General features: G+C 37.6%; 1 protein-coding gene across 4 annotated transcripts in view; it reads left to right on the top strand.

Moving 5' to 3' along the window:
- LOC139116724 (dual 3',5'-cyclic-AMP and -GMP phosphodiesterase 11A-like) overlaps positions 1–24,577 on the top strand; it is a 116,071-nt gene that overhangs the window by 60,667 nt on the left and 30,827 nt on the right. Inside the window, exon 2 of one of the 4 annotated variants that reach the window (XM_070679332.1) lies at positions 9,422–9,504. The exons of the other annotated variants lie outside the window; for them this stretch is intronic. The gene's annotated coding sequence lies outside the window, so the exon portion shown is untranslated. The remainder of the gene's footprint in view (positions 1–9,421; positions 9,505–24,577) is intronic. 4 annotated transcript variants of the gene reach the window in all.

Genomic DNA, 24,577 nt, shown 5'->3' with positions numbered 1-24,577 from the left:
AAATCTCATGTGTGATGTGAAATCGCCGTTGATATCATGTTATGCGCGCGCATAGATTTGATATTAGATAATTAAATTTAGAACAGGGAAGCCATTGGTATTTAGTCATGTACGGTGACTAAGGTTACGTCATTCTTCCACATTATGCAACATAGTCATAATGATAATAAAGGAGCTTTACAAAGCCGCTAATTTCCATGAGCTCTACGCGCTGTACAGTAGTTGGAATTACGAAAGCTAGTATCTGAACAGAGAAATCTTCAGAGCATGACGAAAAGATGATATGATTGGGAGTGCCTGAGATTAAAAGGAAGATGGTTCCAAGAAGAATGATGAGAGTAGGAGAAAGATCGTTCATCGAATGGTTTGTGTCTATTAATAACACACACACCACCAACGGTACTGCTGAAAAACATCGCCGAAACTAGTCTCTGACAAATGTCATTGGTTGTGAAATTGTAAGAACAGCAGTAGCCATAAGTGGTCTGCAAACATACGAATAAATCATAGAAAACCTTGCAAGTCCGTAACAGTGGCCTCTCTGCTGAACCAAAATTGTAAATCGTCCAGACAAAATCTCACTTAATTTTTAAAATGGTAAGACGAAATGTAACGGAAGGAAAATACTTAGAAATACGATCAAAAAGTGATGTCACACTAACTGAAAACAGTAAGCAAAGTCTGTTTCATATTTGCTACCGGCAAGACAAAGGAGACGAGTTCATTTGTTTCATTCAATATGGATACAGCAAACCACACGGGCCAGACTTGCTCCTCCTGGATAAAAGTTGAATAGAAAGTCAACGATTTTACCGAGGTGACCTCCTTCTGAGTTTACAGTAGAGAACTTCGCTTACTTCATGTCTTAGACCTCATTTTATGCAAAGCACGACTTGTTACATGGATCTGATGTAACGAAATAACCATTTTAGGCGCAAACTGAAATTCAGATTTGAGATTGATAAGAGTTTTATGTGCCTTGGCTTTTGAACACTTCAGCGATTGCGCACTTTGATATCTGATACTGATCGGACCATAACCCTCTCTTAGTAACACAGCGAAACCATGATCAAAACGCGATTTTCCATTCGATACGAAATAAGAATATCGTGTCTTCAAAGTGATTTACAGCGTTGAAATTATCTCAGTGGACAAAATGCGAAGAAAACATGCCTCATTAATCGACAAACTCAGTTTAAGATTGTTTGGACTTGTATAAATAATATAAATATGAAAAACATGATGGAGTAATTTATGTCCCTGATTTAGGAAAGGAAAGAATGTGAGGCAGACTTATTCCAAGTTAATCAGTCTTTTCCATATTTCTTCATGTATACTTACTGAAATATTGTTCGATTTGCCGGCCAAGTTAAATCCCTGTATTGGGTCATGGAAGTTCCATGCATTGATTAACATATGGTCTATAATTCCGGTGTCAAATTCAAATATTTTGTAATTCTTCCATAGAACCGCACTACTATGAAAGAACTTGGTTAAAGTGAACATATAATTCTCAAAAGTTTGCCAATGGCTTTGAACTTGAAATACCGTTTATATATTTTTCGAAATATATTTTTCATATCTACACCTCCTTTAAGTATATTTTGTGTGTTTCTTCAGTATCAATTTTCAGCTGGGGCTGATCTTTACTATTAACACGGACGTTTACAATTGCAATCCTTTAGAAGTGTAGGCAGGCTGAAATGTGACAACAAACTAAAAGCAAGCCACTATATGTCTAGAGAAAGGCTAAGTCATGGAAAGTTAAAGGTGCTGAGTTACAACTAGTCAGCAATTTTTCTATCTTCCAGGCTATTGATATGGATTGTTCTATAGAGTAACAATGACTTTGATTGCCACACGTTACCTTCGCAATTACCGTTGGACGCAAATTTGGCGTAAATAATAAAGGTATTTAACAAAAGACTAGTAGCTCCTTGCGGACAACACCATAATCCAACAAAGGCGTTAGTTTATATCATGGTAGACTTCATTAAACTAGGTCCTTACATAATTACATGGATACGAAAGCTCTAAGAAATTGAAGCTTTGTCTGTAACTTGGAAGAGATTGCTTATGCCTCGCTGTGTTTTCAATTCCGATCCGGTTAGTAGTGTACTGTGCGTCTCGGTGACATACATTCCACTCTCAAAATATTTCAATATTTTTCTGGTCTATGGCTTGTGGAGGCTCATTTTAAAGCTCTAGGTGTAAGAAAAAAATTGTGTTCGTTTGTCGAAAATCGAAAATTTTATTTTTGTCCATAGGGTTACATGTAACATAGGGATGGTGGCCATTGTGAATTTCAAACATCGGTTAATCTTGGTAAATTTGTTTCTCTAGTAGGCTACCGAAATTAGCTGGTGACTTCTAATTTTTAATCTACGTTTTGAAAGAGAGCAGTTGAAAGATTCCTTATGGAAAATTTAAGCAAAAGTTTGAGTTTTTGTCACTTTGGAGGCGCATAAACAACAAACAACGGTGGAAGGTGCTGTAGCGGTGTGCAACTAGACCATACATCACCACACAAGTGATAAAATGTGGTGTAGAGGTCAGAGATAGGTTTGAGCAACCTATTAGGTTTTAATAAATATCTTCATTTATGCTATTACAATTATTTTATTTTTACAGTTCGTGACAACAAACACCTTAACAACTGCTAACTTCGTCATTTTTCTACAAAAGCAATCTAAAGATTTAACAATTATATGATATATCCCCACCAAAAGAGTGCTTGGTGAAACATATAAAAAACCGCCGGCACCATTTTTATGTGAATGGAAAACCATTAGTGTCATTCACTGCCGATAATATGAATCAGACTGGAAAATTACTGTAGCATTCTGATAGTTGGGCATTGTCTTCCCATACATGTTATCACCGTTACTCTTAGTTGAACTCCATTCAAACAAAGATTCATTTCAAGGTTGCTGTTAAGAGGCAAGTTTCATGGAAATTCCCCGTCGGCCGCTTATTCCCCAAAGCAGTTTGATATGCACGAGCTCGTAAATTTTACCTTTTCCTATGGGAGTATATGGTAGCTGCTCCACCCTCCTGTGAATGTATAGTTCAGAGAAGTTATGTCTTTAATTTTGCCTCGGAGGTGTCTTTACATTAGGTATTGAGATGGGACGAAACAGTCCCTTTTATTATTTTCTCTGACGGATTGACATGCTACATGTTATTATAATGGCGTTCCATCATCCATATCCCTGGAGCTGCATGCGTATTTGCAATGATTTACCTGGCGAGACGTTTGACTTCTGTTTGTCGGATATTTTTCTGTCAAGAGTCAACAACGACCTCCGGCTTGAATTGTCATATGAATTTCTGAAAACAGGAAAGACTAAATCAATGAGATTAATATTTTCATGTAAACAGTTATTTGCACACAAGATTCTATCTTCCCATGTGTTTAACTTTCACACAAAGCCTGTCATGTCTACTGTTTTAACAACATTCAAAATACAGTATTGCTGTCCCCGTACCCAACTTGATCGACAGATTAGGGAATATGGGGAAAACAACGGATAACAAAAACATCGCGAAGAAAAAAAGATGGCGCCTTCAGGTTTGCAATACGTGAGTGTCTCGATCCTTATTTGATTTCTTAGAAAACGACTTTTTTTTTTGTGCGTGGAGTCCGAATCATGGCCAGGATTAGCTACTAAACACATATAGCTCTGTACATCGTAAATTGGGAACAGGCTAAAGGTTATGGTCTACAGTCTTGCTCTTATAATCAGCCATACAATGTTGTCTCGAATACCTATAGTACTCGATTAGATGTGCAACCCACGATGGAGCAGTCACTTCGGGAAGATACAAATTTGTGTTCACTTTGTTTGAATAAAAGAGATCTTTAAAGTCAAGAGGACGTGAGCTGATATTTTAACTTTTAATCTGAATATCATAATACGCTGTTAACATTTTCATAAGTATTGATATAGATAAAGAGGCAAAGATTAACAAATGTTAAGAGGCAAGTGAAAAAAACAGAACTATTCCTATATGTTAGGTCCGGTCATGGCACTTTTTCTGTAAATTTTGACTGTTACTTAAGTTTCATGAATCTCGCAATTATCAGACGTCACACATTGTAACGTCATTAAACATGTTCGATGGTTCTAAATTTGGGCAATTCTACAACAATCGTGAATCATCCATAGTGGCATAAACAGGTCAAAGTTCACACATGGCATCAGACTTACTTGTATAATCAGAATATATATATATATATATATATATATATATATATATATATATATATATATATATATATATATATATATATATATATATATATATATATATAGTCGTTCAAATGTGCTATGTGTTAACTTTGACCTGTTGGTGCCACTATGGATGATTCACGATTGATGTAGAATTGCCCAAATTTAGAACCATCGAACATATCTAATGACGTTACAATTTGTGACTTTACGCCTCTGTAACACCGGTTTGAAGCTGGCATTTAGCTGACGCTCTGAAAGTGAAATATTGATGCATGCGAAGAATTTGACCTTTCAGAGGTGGAAATAATATGAATTCGAAACCCAGTGCTTTAGGGCTCAGATGTGTTCTATGTACGTGATAGGTAGCAGTGGTTATAGCATGACGACTGTTGTGAGTGACAATGGATATATTGTGAGCGGTGTCACGAATAGTTCCGATAAAAAAATCCTTCGTGTCCCTGGAGTTACAACAAAGTTTGCTAGGCAATGCACCGTGTTTGAGAAGGTGGCGCTCGCTAGTCCACCGCGCACTGGTTAATCTTTGCCTATATCCTCCCTCGATTCTACAGAATGCCAACGCCCCACTTTGAATTTCATAAGATCAGTGGATTTTTATTCATTAATATGACTTCTCATGTTCACTTGTATGAAATTTGAATTCTCACGGGTATAAACAAGCCGATATTTTTCACCAAGAGTTTCAAGGATATCAGTGCTCAGTGATTGTGGTCTTGTTTCTCAAGCGGAGGTTATCCACATCATTCTGCGGTACGCATGCATTTTAATCCTTCGCGGGCGTAAATGACTGCTGTAAGTCTTTTGGAAACATATCAGTCCTTTACATAAATTCTGTGACTTCTATTGAGAAGTTATGCTCCACAAAGGGCATTGAACAATATATGTAGGCACGTAAGTACTGCAGAGACCGTGAGCGCCTTATAGTCTTGCATCCATTAAGACATAGTACGCCTCGGGAGAGACTTTCAGACTCTCAAATTCTTGCTATTCTTCTTTTGTCTACAGACTGTGTGGGCTCATTTTGAAAAACCTGCTCAGAAAATGACGTTTCGTTCTGACTTTGTGAAAATCGAATCTATTTGCCCTAAATATGGAGAATACAGGGGCCATTTTGAATCCGAAATATCGACAACCTTCCAGAAATTTGATTCTTTAAGCCAAAGTATGTAAATTTATATAAAACTTGATTTTCCTTCCCTGAGACAAATTACGGATAAAACTCAAATTTCTCGTTTTGCATATTTCCTCGATATCGGAACTTTGTTATTGTCTCTATTTTTGACGGATCTGCTTATCGTTTTGCAATTTATAGGCTAGAGTAAATGCATGTGTAATTTTTCAAATGGAAAATGCGTTTATGATATATGCAAGATACGTCGATTTTAATATTGTTGGAAGAGGTATAATATCTATCCCTGTACTGTGTCAATATTGTTCGTACTACGCCATCAATTCTCCTCGGTGACATCCATTCGGACTGTCAAACTTTTGCAATACCTTTTTGGTCTAGACTATATTATTGAGGTTCATTCTGAAACTCTCGGAGGAATTAAAGTTTTAAGCCGCTCATGTTTGTGAAAATTCGATATCTAATTTTCCCCCATAGAAGTAGCATAGAGATGGTGGCCATTCAAATGTTGGTAAATATTGATGTAATTTGTTTCTCTAAAATAAATAAGATATGTGATCGAAGATTTGTATTCTTAATTTCGAAAAGGGATGGTTTAAAGTTTGACTTTCTCGAGATCTCGTAGTACACTTTGCAGAGCGAAACTATGTGACGTCACATTCTTCAGAAAATCACCTTGTGTATGAAAAATTATTCAGTTAATTTGTTTGACGTGACTTGAATTTAATGAGATATGCTGTCCAGTATTTGCGTAAGTGACGTCTGCCTGTCCCTATCGTTACGACAAATATCGATCTGTCGTTGGCTAAATTACCCCGCATACTTTTATTGGAAGTAATACAAGCTACTGCTAGACTTTGGAACTCTCCATCGTTTTCATAATGACTGTTCGACAAGTTCTCAGTATGTTCAATTTAACTCGGTTCTTTATTTTAAATGAGAAATTTGGCTGTTTCCATGTTTTGTCATTCAACGACTGTCATTGCACTATTGTGAAAGACCTAGCCTACTTCAGATTTAACTGCAAGCGACATTTTAGCGATAAGCAGTGCTGAGGCTACAAATGTCTGTCTTTATTGAACGTATTATTTCATTTTCGCGTCCACGGGGTGTGACCTTCCGATGATGAAGTACAGATGTCTCAGATTTTTGGACGTGACGTTCAAAAGACGTTCATAACATCACCAGGCTCTTCATTGCTATCGATAATTGCACTTATACATCATGACTTGATAGGAGTAGCTTGTATCACAATTAAATTCAAACAGATCGGCTAGAGTGGGTTGACTGAAAACTCCTACTCATTTCTACAAATCTATAGACCAAAGAAAACAGATGAAACCCTATGCATATTTCTTATAAATTGCTTCGGCTTTTTTGATTCCTGCACAATCTCAGTTCTTGTAATTCTTAGATACCTTTGTATTATTGGCTCTAGCTGTCTCTCGCCGACAGGTAATTGCAGTTGCAAAGGTAATCACTAGAGAACAGCAATTCCACTCTGTCGTGTAAGGTAAGTGCTTGTCGGCACATATAAAGCAAAAGACATACCGGATCGGGTTAGCATACGAGAGAGTTCATATATGTTTTCAATAGCCCAAGAGCGCTAAGAGCATATTAGGTGTTGAAATATGACTTGATATGCTTTTGATATTTTGTGAGTTCGTAGGATTGACGAATAACCTTCAATGGACACAGTGCTTCTTAATACTTTCCTATACGTGATCCATGCAAAACATTCGACACTTCTGAACTATACTCTGCAATATTTATACCATAGCACAACACACGGCTTGATTAGAGCAGTGTTTGATTTCACAGTCCTTTGTCAGAAAGAAAACGTATCATCTGGGTTTAAACTACAGACGATATTCCATCAGTTTCCTTGTACAAAGTTGACATTCTTAAGTCACACCCCCGACTTTGCTGTTATCGAGAAATTGTCAGCGGTATCTATATGTGTTGTAGGTAGATTATTTTGGTGTTCGTTGACATTTTTCGAATGAACAAATCGTGTATTAAATTCAACCCTAGAGCGACTTTCCTGACATCTGCCATTGCACGATACATTCCGAGTGCTAGGTTTTACCTAATTTATGTGATCACAGATACATTCGCTCCTGTAGATTTTGCTGTTACACAAGCGAGACAAGACTGCAAAATATTATAGCAGACTTTCGTCGCTGTCACAAACCGTTCTATTTTCTACTTTAACCTGTTAGGTATTATTAAGAAGGTAGAGTGGCGGAGCTTGTTTCAGAAGCATATGTTAAGATATTTTCAGATATGTCTTTGCCATTTGAGACAGCAAGAATGTCCATATTAGCCTCCGATCGGCATGTGAAATTGACAAACTAAGCTTGAATCGAGAATATTAGTTTGTAGATGTGCATGCATTAACCGATGACAAAAAAAAACGGGATAGGATGAAGTGTAATATATTAACTGCAGTGTCCAGTCATTGTGATGATTTTGTAACTATTCAACTTTGAACCCAATTAAGACATTGAATTCATCGTGTATAGGACATTATGTCGTATAAATCTTCAGATTTTCAAGTTCTCTTCTCTACACAAAATAGGAAGGGTTCAGTTTGTCCCATCACAAAGACTGTGTGTCTTCGAAACGCGACTCTTATATTATGTTTGTGATGCAAAAACTACATATACCCTTACAACCTTGGCAGAGTGCACGAGGATGACGTGTTTGACATTTTTCAAACGTCGATCTGGTTTCCTGACTTCTCTTAAAAACGATCAAGAAGTACAGAACGAACCAAAGGCTCTTCTTATCTATGCTGTCATACTTCCTTGATTTATTCAGGTTTCACAAAAAAATTCAAACAGCATTTCCGGGGATCACGATACTGAGCATCCTTGTCGTTATCTGTATCACTTTAACCTTTCCCCCAGAATGCACAATTTTTTACCATAATAACAGTCTATACGATTACGGGACGGTGCATAACGTCTAACATGAGGTTTCAAAGACTATCTCGTCAAGTCTTTAATCTTATGCCCATTGCCATATTTCCGGGTGCAAGGTCAAAAGCAAAAAAGCGTTTAAGATGTAGACACTGAATAAGGGTTTCATTTGTATGCAGTTACAACATGGCATTTGTTGAAACTTTTTTTATCGTGCTCTATATAATTTCCGACAAGGCATCAGTGGGAAAGTCTCTACTTTTGTGTGTGTAATTACGATTATGCCATAGGTTAGAACAAAGAACGGTAAATTTTGTATTTCATGTTATGGAACGCGTTGTAAGTGATGAATAAATGTGCAAAAAGTAGACTTTTGTGACAATTTTGCATTTTCATAAAAATATCAGTAAATGTATGCTAAAATGTGTGTCAATTCAGGTCAGTATATAAAGGTGTGCATAATCTATTCATGTATTTTGCATAGTTATCTCTATCTGACGCTGAATCTTCGAAATACCTGACGTCACTTCTTGGTTCTTTTAAGGGAAAACTTAGTCCATATTTTCACGACTGTTACTGTGTTATTTGTACCTGTAATTTGTCCGGAGTCTCGATCTGCTGTACTATGTATTTTCTATACAATTATTGTGTAACACGAGTTTTAAGCTATGATTGTCATGACGGATGGGTATGATTGCAATTTACTTTAAAGACAACTTTTTGTATGAACTCATAGCCTCAGAATTGTAACCGTCCCCACCGAAAATCTTACCAACTCTAAATTTCTAACTTCGTTAAGATAAAGTTTTGCCTTAAGTGTACGAAGACAAACGCGAAGGCTATGTTTAGGTTCATATTGCATTGCACTCTAAACATTCTTCCTTCATCGGGCCTCTCAAAGGTCTATTCTTGAGGTCACCGCTAGTTAACGTTGCCAACCCATGTTGAGCGCAGCAACGAATCCGGAAACGATCATTACTCTCAATACATTCATTTGAGGCCGAGCAGATCTGGGCAACGTGATAGCATACAGCATGTACAGCCAGGCCTGACACTCACTTTCGATCGGGAACTGAGACACCACCCAAGAAACCTCTATATCCTTAACATTGCAGTACGGTTGTATCGAGTTTGCAGAATCACGACATATATAGGCGATATGACGTGACGACCATGTCAAGTTCCTCTGTGCTAGAAGGTAATACCGATTTATATTCCTCAGATTTATCACAAGTCGCATTGAGCCTTACAGTACACCCAATCCCCCTAGACTCTAAAAACATTCTTAATATTCATAACATCTGGTCATATTTGAATTGAACGTTGTGGCCCGTTGTGTTTGCTGGGCTATCTCCAAAGTTGTGACAATATCTGACATTATCTCTGCGACAGCGTGGTGCAATCAATCAGTAAAGCACGAATCAGGTGCGGTGCTTTCCATGGATTTGCCTCTTTCAATCTCGTTGCAAGTAAAATTGTACCTTAGACTATTTCTTCATGTACGCTGTGCATGTATTTGGAACTCCGTCTCTATACTATCAAATGGAGTTCGTTACTTAATCTTTATCCAGTAAGTGAAGTAAAGATGATAACCTCGATTTCCAATAATTGCCGGATATGCATTTCTCAAAAATGTACAATGGGACGTCGGGTCTTATAAGAGGCGTGTTCTTTATATTGAACTCAGAGCTTATCATGTAATTACTACAGCATGTTGCACTCTTAGACAATGACCTTTTCATAATCAAGGTTACTAATTAGAGTACTATCGCGCGAGAAAGAGACACAATTATCCTTTCGAGGAAAACAAGCTACTCGTTAGTGTCTCGGACACGTGTATTTAACAAATTTGGCGCAATTATTCCCTTTAGCGTTCAAATGTAGCTCATTTAAACTAGTTAGACGGTACTTCTTGCATATTTTTGCTCTGGGGCTCGTATCAGAATATTTTGTCTCCAACAATCATACCCAATTCTTTCGTTATGTGGTGTGACTTTATTGGTAGTTTCCCAGGATGTATTTGTGTCAAGGCTGAATATTTGCTGTGTGTACTTTCTCAAACATTGAATCCTGCAGTTTAATGTAGTGAAACTGACCTCCAAATGCATTGTAACATTAGATTCTCTTTCGCGTGTTTTGCAGCGGGGAGGACTCGTGTTTTCCCACTGTGTATTTTCACATTTTTAAATTGTGAACATATCGTAGACGGCTAAACCACATCACCGTTTCGCTTTGTAAAAGAGTGGTCTAGGATGAGAAACAAACTACTTGTTTAGAAATATGATGACTTGGCGCCCAGTTGTTTGTGTACAGAACATAACTAAGACATGAACAGTTTTGGTCACTATTTAATATTTTTTCTAATCAATTATATTAACAAATGTGCACGGAAGGGTTCGATCAGGGAGGATCAAGTAATTGGATCGAGGTTGTCTTATCTTTAAGGTGTAGAATGCACTCTGGGATTGTCTACTCTGTTTCTAAGCGTTTTAACATTACTTCTTCAAGTCTTCCGCTTATGTTTCTTAGCCCGGTGAGTAAATCAACTTTTCACCGTTTTATTTTTTGTGAAAATCGGCAATTAAATTCCTCCATAGAGTTAACACAGGGGATGCGTCCTTTCTAAATTTCAAATGTCGGTGAATGCTGGGTACTCCGTCCAGTGTACATTAACGTTGAAATGAGCCCTGATTTTTGATCCTAGATTTTGAAATTGAAAGGTTCAAAGTTCAGAAAGCTTCGGCAATACTTCAGATCTGTCAGTTTCTAGGCGAGTACAACATTAACTGAAATGCTAACTCTACTTGACTGTACTTTCTCCAGACTTCACGTGATTGTTTAGCTCAATTTAGAGACCTGAGATTTAAAGTGAATTACAATACAAGATTGTTGAACTCGATTAAGGGACCTGATGTACAAAGAAAATTCAGATTATGTCGTACAATCAGAACACAATTACAGGAAAATATTTTATAATCTTCAATACATGAACTCAAATAGATTAATCGACTTAGTTAAGCTAACGTTGAATCAGCATTCAAAGTTTAATTAAAAGGTAATTGCGTACATTAATTTTAAAGAATAAACGGGCAGTTGTTGCTAATCGAAGGTGCAACATTTTCAAACTGAAGTGATGCGAAAAGACCTTCAACAACTTTTGATGCATGTACAGTGCACTGTCATAGACTTTGCAATTATCGCTGAGTACCGTCTCTCAGGTAGATAAAATCGAGTTCGACCAATCTTCCTTAACTACATCCAGCTATTGAAATGATCTTTTATTGTAATGTGATCATTTTTCACGTTTTATTTCAAAGTACGACCCGTCTGGCCGTAGATTCGTCTCAAGACAGGCAACGAGAAGGCACAGGTCGTCCATTGGCTTCATCTTTGATAGATCTAAATTGCTGATCTTGTCATGTTGACCGTACCGATACACGTCTCACGAGGGAAGGAGAGCAATACTGCCCTATTACGGCAAAAGGTTTTTATGCTGCCAGCATTTGAGATAAAATGCAGAACTTTTGTAATTATCATGGGATCATTAGCAAAATTTCCTTCAAATGAGTCTAAACGGTCTCCTTGAATTGACCTTGATCGATTAAAATACATTTTCGTGTCTAATTTACCAACCAGTTCAAGCAAGCAGAAAGCTTAAGGTTGTACGCGCCTCCAAATTCAAAAACTTACGATTTTACTGAAATTGATACCGTGACCACAAAGCGAATTTTAATTATTCTCTTTTAAAATGTTGGTACTACTGAGAGAAAGAAATCACCCACTATTTACCGACACTTACAGTTACAAATGGCCGCCACCCTGTTTTAACTCTGTCAAGAAATTAAATTTCGAATTTTCGAAGAATTGAAGTTTGTGAAAACTCTAATTACTGCACGAGCTTGAGTCCCCGAAACTGTCAGACCAGAAAAGAATTATTAAAGTTTGAGAGTCCGAATATCTGTGCCGGAGGTGCGTTCTACCTTATACCAAACGTAACATGACCTATTTCAATGTAACAGTATGCTTTACTTGAAAATGGATATAGTTGCTTCACTGCGAAGGAATACTGTGCAATAGTTACCCTCCGAACGCAGGGAGCTCTTCCTCCTTGTTTATGTGTGTCTGTGTTTGTTTGTGTCTAAGTGTTTGTGTTTGTTTATTTGTTATTTTAATAATATAACAGCGAAAAGCTGTTTTGTTTATATTTGTCAATAAAGAGCAGTTTATTTGTTATTTATTTATTTATTTGTTTTTGTTTGTTTGTTTGTTTGTTTGTTTGTTTGTTTATATGTATTTCCGATGGTTAGGGTTAGGTTAGGCTTAAGTTAGGGATAGGGTTATACGATTAGGCTTAGGGTTAGGCTTAAGTCACTCCCTCTATATAGAGGGAGTGACTTAAGCCTAAGCCTAAGCCTAAGCCTAACTTAAGCCTAACCCTAACCCTAACCATCGGAAATACATATAAACAAACGAACAAACAAATAAATAAATAAACTGCTCTTTATTGACAAATATAAACAAAACAGCTTTTCGCTGTTATTTTATTAAAAATAACGAATAAACAAACATAAACGCTTACACACAAACAAACACAGACACACATAAACAAGGAGGAAGAGCTCCCTGTGCTCCGAATTACATGAGAATATGTTGGAATGATTTGACATTCAATATCATTGTCTCTATAAGCTATAACTGAAACTCTTTGCTGTGTCGAATCCATATGTACAAATGTTAATCTTGTCCTTGACCCGTCTTGTTTACGTCATGACGTATTTAGATTTTTCAGTCTCCCAACGTCTTTACAGCGTGGTAACTGTGAGACATTGACATTGTTGGAGCGACATTCAATTAATAGACAAGATGTGTAAGATGCAAATTACCTCAACATCCAAACACTGAGTACATCAGCTTGTCATGTAATACGCTCGGAGACAATGAGCGAAGTGTGCTTTTTATTCTTTACTGTGGTGGCTGCACAAAATGAATGCTAAGTAATTTACCCTTATTAAACGGGATAGAATTATTGCACTGCACTGGTCAGAAAAAAATGTCAAATCGTTTACAAAAATTATGTACTGTACTTAACAATACTTAAATTAGTGAACACATGCTCGGAATAATTATCAGAAAATTGCATGTTGTAAAATCCTATTTGTTACTGAAGTTTCGTCTTGGAATAGATGTTATTTCCATCTATAATCAAGTAGTATGGAGCAAATTGAGAGAGAGAGAGAGAGAGAGAGAGAGAGAGAGAGAGAGAGAGAGATTAAAATAATAAATTTGTCATCTATAGTCCATTTAGTCAATACACGTCTACGACGTGCAATGAGATTGTAGGGGCTCCACACTAATTACATTGCTATGTTATAGAATATATATTTAACCATAAATCCACACGATCTCACGGACTTTAACGGCACCCTGGGGATGCTTCTATGCTTTATGACCATTGATTTTGTTCCCCAGACTTGAATATTGCCATGGCGAAGACAACTGTTGCTTCGTGGGTAGAATAAGCCCTGCAGTATTTTAGGGTTGTTCTAACTATTACAACGTCATTTAAACCATGATTCATGGACCTCTGTTTATAAAATCCCACATTAATGTAATTTTAAGGTGCTAGGCTCCATGTATTACAAAATTTAACGGATTGGAAAGTCATCTCGCTTCAAGGGGACTGCTCCAGATGTTAAATGGCAAAGAACGAAACATTATCAGCACCATCACAATATACTATATACTGACCTTCTAGGATTTTTTGCATAGATTTCGCCAAGAAAACAGTGAATTTCGCACAGCGCCGCGTTCTGTTTAAAATGAATCACTCAATCGAAAAGAGGTTTTCCATTTCACACCACGTGACTGTGGGGAAGATATGCGTGTCGGGGTCACTTGATCATTGCATACACACAACAGTCACTGCATAGAATAACCAAACCCACAAGATATTGCCAAAGTGTAAAATTTCATGTTTTATTCTACGTTACTCTAACTGCACCACCCCTATGACATTCTTGTATGTGTAAATTAATAGATCTTTATAGTTGCTACTCCGTTCGCCAACCTAACAACTGTGTTGGACTATTGTTTCATTACGCGTCTCCGTAAGAATCCTTACCACTACAGATGAAATAAAATATTTGGAAAGTGGTGTAATATTCAGTCCCAAGTTGTTAGATTATTTTTACCAAAGCACCATAGTAACAAGTTGTTAGTGTATGCTGAATGTTTCAGTTAAATGTTTCAAGAAGAAAATTATTGCATAAATAGGAATGTGAGTCCATCACGTGCACACCCAGCTCAACAGAGGAACCCACAGACTGTCAGAATATGGTTCACCTGATCACCCTGTTCATATCAAGATGACAACCTAAGCTTTTTCTAGAAGACTGCTTCACCCCTCATCGGATAATGACAGCCACATCGTATTTGCCATTAAAAATGTCAATCTTCATAGCATTTCAGAGTGGTTGAAGTATCGGTTGACATTGCTTATCGGTTTTGCTCACCAACCCTACAGAAGTAATTTGATTACCATTTACAAAGTGAGACAATTTTGTCTGATCAGGAAAAAAACAACAGGAAATGAAACATCTGCCAATGCCTGTCGTTTTTCTCAGTGTTAATGTAGTCTGTTACTCGCCTGCGGCCATTACTAACCTTTGCAATAAATTCCATGAACCTAACAACACTGTATACTTAATCACCATCTGTTCATCATTTTATGGTCGATTATTTTAAAAATATGAGAAGAGGGACTGCCGGTCCACAGCGACGTGCTCCATTTAGTGGGTAACAGGAAACGATCATTTATGCAACACAACAGAAAACTAGTCATTAATGTTGCAGGTTGATTTTATTCCAGTTCTTTCCACATGTCTCTCATTGTCAACTCTCGAGTGTACAAAGATGCAATTTCAAGCAGAACTACAACGCTAAAGTAATCCTTGTTTGCCATCTTATCTGTCGTAGTTGTCTTATTTGTCGAATATATTTCATCGCATTTTTTACCAAATTTGTCACAGCTGTCACACGACAACATTGGATTATACAATCACTCCATTCTCAGTCTGTCACTTTTATTGTCCTGATGCTGATCACCATGGTTACAGACACTGTGATCCCGGTGAACCACTACACTATTTGCATGAATTAAAATGCAAAATCGTTCAAATTAAAATCAGCATCTTCTGTTGAGTAGCAGCAATCCATCCAAGATGAATCCCTGTTTGCAGCCTCTGTGAATGCGATCATAGCTGTAACGTGTTGTATTGTCTACCTCTCTCCTTCCCTGTGTGGCAGTTATCACATGTACGACTTCCGAAAATGTCAATCATACTGCATAGTAATACTGTTGCCACTACTCACGCAAACGTATTCACAGAATTATTATCGAGGATCGATATCATTCATTGTTCGAGTACATCTGTCACATGTTTCCTTGACGACCATCTTTAGAGGAGAATGGAAAGAAAACGATTCCAATGTTGATATTAATGAAGTAAGAAACGTATATATTGACAAACAGCATACCTACTTTTATGTTATGTTATTTTTTTATTTTTTTATTTTTTTGGCGAAATAACTGAAAATTAGATCTACTGCAGAGCCTGATGTTGAAATGTGACAAAATAACGAAAGATGAGTAAAACTATAGCAATGAATGCTATCAGTGAGGGCGAGATATCAGATATCATGTGACTATTAAAATATGCAAGAGGTCTTCTTTTCCAGTGACCGGATAATTTTGTAACATTTAGGGTGTGATTTAACCTTTCTTATGCAATGGCAGTGTCCGATACTATAAGGCATTCCCTCCATTATAAAGATAAAACCATTCACATGAAGGTTTCTTCTGCACACAGATAGGGGCTGTCGTAACTTATGCGACGCGTGCAATATATGGCACCGTGGACCATTGATTAGGGTAACGGACTCACTATCACAGGATGGTGAGTTCAAGACCCGGTAGGTCCAGAGTAACGGACTCACTGTCAGAGGACTGTGAGTTTATGAGCACGGTGTTGTGCTCCCGAACAAGGCACTTTACTCCTCAGTGCTCCATTTGGGTTAGTGGGTTCTGCGTACCTCGTCCTGTAATTGGGCTAACTGAGAGAAACTTGAATATTTTTACTCTGGTTACAGAAGTGAAAATTGTCTTTGTCGCCCGGTTTCTTATTCCACACAATTTTTCAATCAGCAATCAATATTTCCAACGAGTACAATCTATGCAATTCCTGTTCGAATTTGTCATCAAAAGACGGATTACCCGTTCCACACTCAGTTACCTGATTGAATTGCATGTGTTTCAAAGGGTCATTACCATGGAAACCAGCCAGCTGCTGATTTGAAACTACGAAATGTTTGAACAAATTTCCTTACAAAATGAAACACTGCAATCGAGACTCGAAAAGCTGCCATCATAAGGCCATAAAATATCAAAGACGACCGTAAAGATATCCGTGTATCTGTAGATACATGTACAGGTAAAACATTTTGAATACTTAAACGATGATGATGCGGCGGCGGTTTTCACGCATAACTGCATTTAATGTTTTATAGGTTGCCCGTAGGTGTGCATTAAATGTATAGCCTGTTTTGGTCTTAATGCGTTCGCCCCTCAAACCTAACTACTGATTACTCAGTTCCGGTATTATGATTGCGGTTCATACCATTCACTTGTTAGCGCCGTATCGATAACGGATTTATTAGATCTCAAAATTGAGACATTTCATAAAAAATGACGTCATTGAACCAGTAGGTAATATTTTGATAGTGCAAGAGTTAGCTCAGTAAAGTAGGTACGAATGTATTAAGCCAAAGTACGAATTTTTTATATCATTATTAGAACCTCCGCTGTTCGGTAAATGAATGTCTCACCGGAGATAATTGATGTAACTTGTATGAATTTTCATGCCCACAAGGGATAAAATCTATGTTAACCACATCTGCGCAACGTTCTGTTTTGCATGCTAATGTACTTCCCTGAGACCTGTTCTCGTTACCGCAAGTGTGTAAGTTGTCCAAACAGTGATTTCCCGATAGGATACAGCAAAATAGTGCTAGCGCCCCTTGTAAATGATACAGGCAAACTCTTCCCTCATAGGGTTTGTGTAAAACTGCGTCGTTCCAGATTTAGGAACATATTCGACTGTACCGTTAACTGTCTGTGGATCACGTAAAATATCCAAACATAATTTCATCAAAGTTATCGCCAATATTTAACTATACTTGTAAACCGTATCTCAGTATTGTCGTACCATTTTTGTGTCATGACAAACGTTTTTTTTCTATTAAAATAACGAGGCTACGTTATGACGACAGAGCTCTTTTCAGCAAACTGAGGACAAAGACACGCACGGAGACCATGATAGGTTTCTGTCCATTTTTATAGTCTCAGCAAACGCGACGAATTCATAACATGCAGATTTTAATCATCTTTCGAGCGAGTGCAGAATTCGACTTCAGACTCTGAAACAAAAGCAGTCTTATTTGCTGTTTTATTTTGTTATATTTTTTCTTTGTCGTCTCAATTTACATTTTATATCGCATTTTAAGAATGGGCTTTTAATATGACTCGTTTTATTCCTTTTCATACATTAGCTTTTAAATAATGTAAACTGCATTGAGATTATTTGTAATTATGTAATGTGAGAAGAAATTATAATGATTATGGTGGTGGTGGTGATGATGATGATGATGATGATGATGATGATGACCATGATTATGACCATGATGATGATGATGATGATGATGATGATGATGATGATGATGATGATGATTATGACCATGATGATGATGATGATGATGATGATGATGATGATGATGATGATGATGATGATAATGATGATGACCATGATTATGATGATGATGATGATGATGAAAGTCAAGGTATTGTCTCGAAGGTGTAATAACATCAACATCAAGCAATTTTCACATATAACGCTACAAGGTTCAATCATGGTAAAGGGTGACACATCCTACCACTATGCGATGTAATTTTCTTGAATTATTATCATTTTACGAAAATTTCATCGTCTGTCGTTACGATTCGGGAGCTTAACAATGTTATCACATTGTGACAGTGCAAGAATGCCATCGTTCAAATTTTTACAGTTCAGTCAGCGATAACAACGTTAAAATCTGTCTTCTTTGGTTTTCTTTTCTCTTAAAAGTAGTAATATTCGCACATTTACAATTTTTTCCACCAATTTACCTGAAACTAGAAGTCCATTTCATCTCAGGAAAACTGTATATACCATGATATTATCACTACGTCCCTGCCTTCTGAAAGGTTCCTCGGACATCGTGCGCTGACATGATCAAATTTACATTCATTCACAAGAAAGATAAGTTCTGTATCACTCATGAGATACAGTAATTTGCAATTCCGACATATTTATTAAACAAAACCATCAGTTACATCGAAGATGCACTGATGTAGTTTGTGTGCTCGCAAATGAAATGTAAAGGTTGAAGGAAAAAAGTTTAGAAAAAAGTCTGACTGTTACATCGACCGTGAACCTAAAACATTTCAGGGCATTAGAGATTGTCCAAACCAAGGATAAACTTGAAGTTAATAGGATAAACTTGTAGGATAAACTTGAAGTTAATACGACAGTGCCGCCGCAGTGAATAATATGCAAAAATTATCCTTAGCTTCCAAAATGTTGGGCAAAATATACACATGAAATTCACAATCGTTCATATGTAAGCTAGGAGAGGTCGGTATGGTGGTAACGTGTCTTTCCACTTTGTAACTCCTTTTCTACTCGATGCTGTATCACTGCTGTAAAAGTGCGTGCAGTAGATAACAGTAATTACAAAATTATAAAACTCACGTTTTAACCCTTATGTACGTGCAAATGTGCAGAAAAGAAATGCAATGAAAGACTTCTTGCATGAAGCAATCGTAAATTGCCGTGTACGAGGCTGAAATGGTAAATTTTTCCGGCAAATAAACATGTTCAAAATTAGGGCCGCTTATGTATATCCCTGAGTAGCGGAATGACTAGACTACAATACCAAGTGGTCTGCCCTCATTGTACGGATTACAGAGACATGCTTGGCAGCGTCTCAACCTAGATTTTTCCGTTTCGTGAACGTCTAATCTCCCGTAATATCCACAGTGCAGACCCATAATGAACGCATGACATCGCTCTACAGATCACTTTATGCGGAAGAACCTTCGTCATACAACCTGTACACGGGTCATTGTTAATCTTGTCATTTGGTCTCCTGAGTGGAAAAATGAACGAGCTAATCAATCTGAATTGTATAATCAATATCACTTTGTTGAACCGCTTGACCTTCTAGATAGCAGTATACAAGGCAGTCTTGGTTCCATGGTTTGTTGATGTTGCGAATTACTGTGCACTTTTTCAACTATTCTATCTATATCTAAAATCGATGGTAAATAAGTATATAAACAATAAAGCACACCAAGCGATGGTATACCACGAGATTTTGACCAGTTCACGACATATATGCACAAGCGATAGCAAGTGCATATATGAAGTGAACTGGTCACAATCGAGTGGTATACCGTCGCTAGGTGTGCTTTATTGCTATTATATCATAACAGTGTATTGAAATTCTGGCGTGGAACGTCAAAAAAGGTCTTTTGCTCAAGCTGACAGCTCGCGCGTATGCCAGCCGTGGTATAATGCGAATACACCACGGTTCTTTTCTCGTCTCGACCAATCAGATGCTGTATTTGCGCCATCGATACACTGGTATGATATAATTGTGGATATCAACTTCATCAAAGTTTAAGTCTTTTACTTTCGAGACCCATACTACCTTTAACGAACATTTACAAACCAACGGACAGCGTAGCGTATGCCAAAACAACTTTGCTGAAAAGCTATACTGCTTTGATAACTAAGCAAGGCCTTGAAAATAGAAACTTACCCTTTTCAAAAATATTAAAATAATAACAAATGAATGCACAATCCACCGAATTCCGTTTTATCATAGTATTTCTTGACTTTTAACTAGTTGATAATTATTCCAAAGCATCGATATAGTCACGACGAGAAAATAAAATCGCATGATAACGCTTTGGCAAATTAAGATGGAGCCGGTTCTGGTACATTTTATTGCTCTCATAAACCAAGTCATCAATTCGCAATTAAAGTTTTCATGGCCTTTCACAATATCCAGCTTCATCCCTGTATGCTACTTAAAATTGTCAGTAATCATTAAATCATGATCACCTGACAGTGCATGCAATAAACCGGACTAGTTCTAAGATGCAACTGCACTACATCATCTAACCCTCGAGCCTGATGCCAGGATGTTGGGCTTGAAGTGCTTTTAACTTTCGGCCGGCTTGAAGGCAAGTCGATGACGTTGAAACAATAAAAAAATAAAAGAAGAAGCATGTCACAGATGGATTCATTCCATAGTATATATGCCTGGCTATCCTTTTACAGATGCAAAATACTCGACACTCCCAGGTCACATCTAACTATTATTTCATGTTGCCCAAGTACACTATCACATACGTGCTTCACATGCGAACGTCGGCCTATAAAATGTCCCCAAGGAGTCTGCGAGTGACATCTTATAGGATGCAAAGATTAACGAGAAGCGAATACGGGAGTCCGGAAAAAGCATTTTCGATTAGCAGATCATACGTGGTGCTACTTCGCTTAATCGAACTAATACAGTTGTCACAACTAAAATTAGAATTCATAGGAAACCCAGTAAGGCAACTTAATCCATCTTTTGAGAGGAGTGACCAAATCCGTGTTGCTTTATGCTTCATATTTTTTTTCCCTTCTGTAAGGTTATAAGGACGAGGGACAGGTCAAACCATTGGCTGTATGTCAGTATGGAAATTTAATGAACTTTCCTCTGACGTAGTTGGTGACAATACTTGTTACTTTTATAATGCAGTGTAGTGTTCAGATAGCATTAGCGGCGATACAAAGGATTCTGTAAAGAGAATCTGATAGAAAATCAATACACTTTATTAAACCGACGGGATTAGAACCAAGAGCTGAGTTGTATAATCCGATGCCCGAAAGCAGAGCTAGATAATTTCCTTATGAAATTGCAGCGTCCTTAATTGAATGTGTTCAGAATTATGTCACCGTTACCTCATTTGTACAAAATGTTACAATTCTCATTGCTTGTTACCGTTTCCGGGCCGGGGAGAGCTCGGCGCCAGCGTCACTGCCAAGGCAACGGGTCTCAATCGTACAGTGGAGGGGAGAAAGACGTTTGTTGGTGCAGGGGAAATGCTTTATCCGTGGCGCAGGTGAGGTTGACTGATTGTAATCAAGCCAGAGGTGAGGTTATTAAGCCTAGATGAGATTTTTAATGCACGAAGCATGTACTGTCAGACACATATCACGAACGCTAATACGTCAAGATACAACCATGCTGTTGCGGAAAACAAACGTCGGTTACAGCTGCCCTGGTTAGAATCACGCTCAACTGAAAACGATCTGACATATGCTTCTTCATTGGCATTCCTTGAATGCTGTATATTGAGCTTGTGTCTTAACCATCCAGATCTAATCACATCTTTCAAATCAAAATGATGTGTCATGTATACCAGTCTAGCTGTAAGACGGTACTTCATTTTAGCCAATCCCCACCCCCCTTGGCCGACATTATACCCGTATGAAAAAAAAACATAGCCGATATTCAGATATTTCTGCAGAAGTGAATAAATCACACGAAAGACACAGCAAATAGTGCCGGAATAGATCGAGGTGGCCAAAAAAGTCGAAACATTAACCACCATAGTCGAGATGTTAAAGTCTTTAAACACAAGTTATACAGCAAAACCAAATCTGTGTTACAAACAAAAGAACGAAGAAACTCGTTGAATCTACAGTAAAAAAGTAAGTCACATTATGTAGAAATGTTATTTCGACATATTTTGTGAAAAAACTTTTCAATAAGTTGTAACACGAGTGACTGGGTAAGACTCTGCAATTTGTTCTGCAGTGTGAAAACAATTGCAAAATGCCTAAACTCGTTTTTTCCGAGTCGGTCTACACATTAATTGTGTCAGCCAATCCGGTCGAACCTTCTGCTGGCAATGCATGTGATTAATCACTGCTCAACTAGTCACGTGGTCAAGGACAGTCTGTTAATTAAGACTCAGTGTGTTTATGTCTTTCCATGCATCGTGACCATGTTGTCTGCATTCTGTAATGATTTAACCACTTTCTCGTTTGCCATAAAGATTCGCATGTTATTTGTAGCCGCAGTCACAGACAATCGTCTGTGCCGCAGTCGATCTATAGAATAAGCGAACACCACTGTTACTTGATCCGGAATGCGTCTATTGGCCCAATTTATTCCCAGCTTTGATTGGAACCGGTCTGCCTTCAGCGCTGGAGGGACGCCCCACGTTTGTCTCTGTGTGCAAATAATTATAATCATTGCGACGATTTCTTCCTTTGTACATTAACCGTTCCTTATGGAACCTGGAAGGTAATTTGTTACAGCAGGGGAGCGGGGATTTGCAACACTGCCGTATTGTAAAGAAAGTCCCGACTTTAGGACAGCATTATCTATTGCTTTTCGGATGTTTTGGTCCACCATAGACCCTGGTTTTTCTCGATGGTCTTTGACATTTCTCGAAGGTCTATGCTTCCATACTTTTCCAGTTCATGTATACCAACATTCCGATGCACCATACATTTTGCATGTAAGCGGTTAGCGTAACTATTTGTATCGTTCTTTATCTCATGAAGTCAGTGGTCTTATTCTACCTGCTGTGTTGAGACATGGTCTTTAAATATTACATGTAGCGGTATGAGACATGGTCTTTAAATATTACATGTAACGGTATGAGACATGGTCTTTAAATATTGCATGTAGCCCTTAGATACATCATCTGTCTCCTTGTTTTTTGTCAGATTCACAGTGATCTATTCTACTACAATGATCCATTTTTTTCAAAATCAGTGCTCCACAAAGATGCAAATGCATGTTATGTGTTTTGAAAAGAAACTGTATTTTTATCTTCGCTTTCTATAGAGCTGTATAAGCACCTGGCCATGCAATTCTGACAAAAAACATCAATAACTGTAGGTTTTCTTTTTTGTTTTCATTTGAAGCAACGCTGTCATTACGCAGCCGATTGCAATGAAGTACATACACTCAAATAATCTTTTAAATGGTCCATTCACACATGACTAAGTGAATTACGCTGTATTACTATTGTGCATATTCGCCTATTCAGCGTTTTAAAACTCGTCGGCTTCGTTTATTAATAGCAACTACTGAATTACGTCGGAATTTGCACAACGGTAAGTCTCGCCTTGACCATTAACCAAAGCCCCTCTAACATTCCCCGCCCGCTAATGACGTCACTATGCGTGAATATTCAGCACAGCAATTACATATTTGACCTACTTCACAAATGCTTAGCATTTCTCGTACGTCATAGAGTATTAGTGCTTATCCTACCTTGTATTTAACGAAGAGCTGTTTAGGTTTATCGGACTTTGCGGCAATTTTCTTCTCGTCAGGATAATGAAGATCGGAACACAGTCCCTCCAGGACTGCGATTAGAATGGGAAACGGAAGCCAGAGTTGATGACGATATAAACTTGGAGTGTCTTGATGGAAACGCACAAAAGCATAAGATATGGCCAGGAGCGTAATTAGATCATTAACCCCACCCCCTCCAAAAAAAGAATGTAATAATAACTCTTTAGCAAAATCAGTGACGTCATGATATAGTTGAACTTCTGGGACCTTTTATTCTTTGTGTGTATATAATATCATCCAAAACGTCATTGAGCTACTCTCACCGAAGCAATATGCAAGGAAATTATTTCATTTTCTATCCTCTCAGTACAGCTATGAAAACCATGTACATTTCAAAGTAACGGAAGTGTCTGTTTAAAGTTTTACTCTGATTCCAAGAGCTGTCGGGAAAATGCCAATCTATACAGAACCTGCAAATGTTCTGGAAAAGAGATCGGATATTTTTACTAAAAGCAGTATTCAAACGTTTTAAGAATATTGCGTGACTGTTCACTAAAATCTTTTGCTATTTATCGATTGGTAGAAATGCTTGTTGGAGTTTGTTTTGTATTGAGAGAATGCACATTGTATATCTTTTATATTCTTTGATGGCGTTAGCCATAATGTCAACGTCAGTACTTTAATTGAAACTGGGTCACACGTCATTAAGAAGACGCAAATTCAAAAAAAAAAAAAAAAAATTCCACAGTACAAATCATTATCATTAGCAGCGCCCTCATAAAATGTATGCCACATTCAATAGGTTG

This window comes from Ptychodera flava, chromosome 18 (genome assembly GCF_041260155.1).
Source record: "Ptychodera flava strain L36383 chromosome 18, AS_Pfla_20210202, whole genome shotgun sequence".
NCBI classification, from domain to species: domain Eukaryota; kingdom Metazoa; phylum Hemichordata; class Enteropneusta; family Ptychoderidae; genus Ptychodera; species Ptychodera flava.
This window is presented reverse-complemented; position numbering and strand designations above follow the sequence as displayed.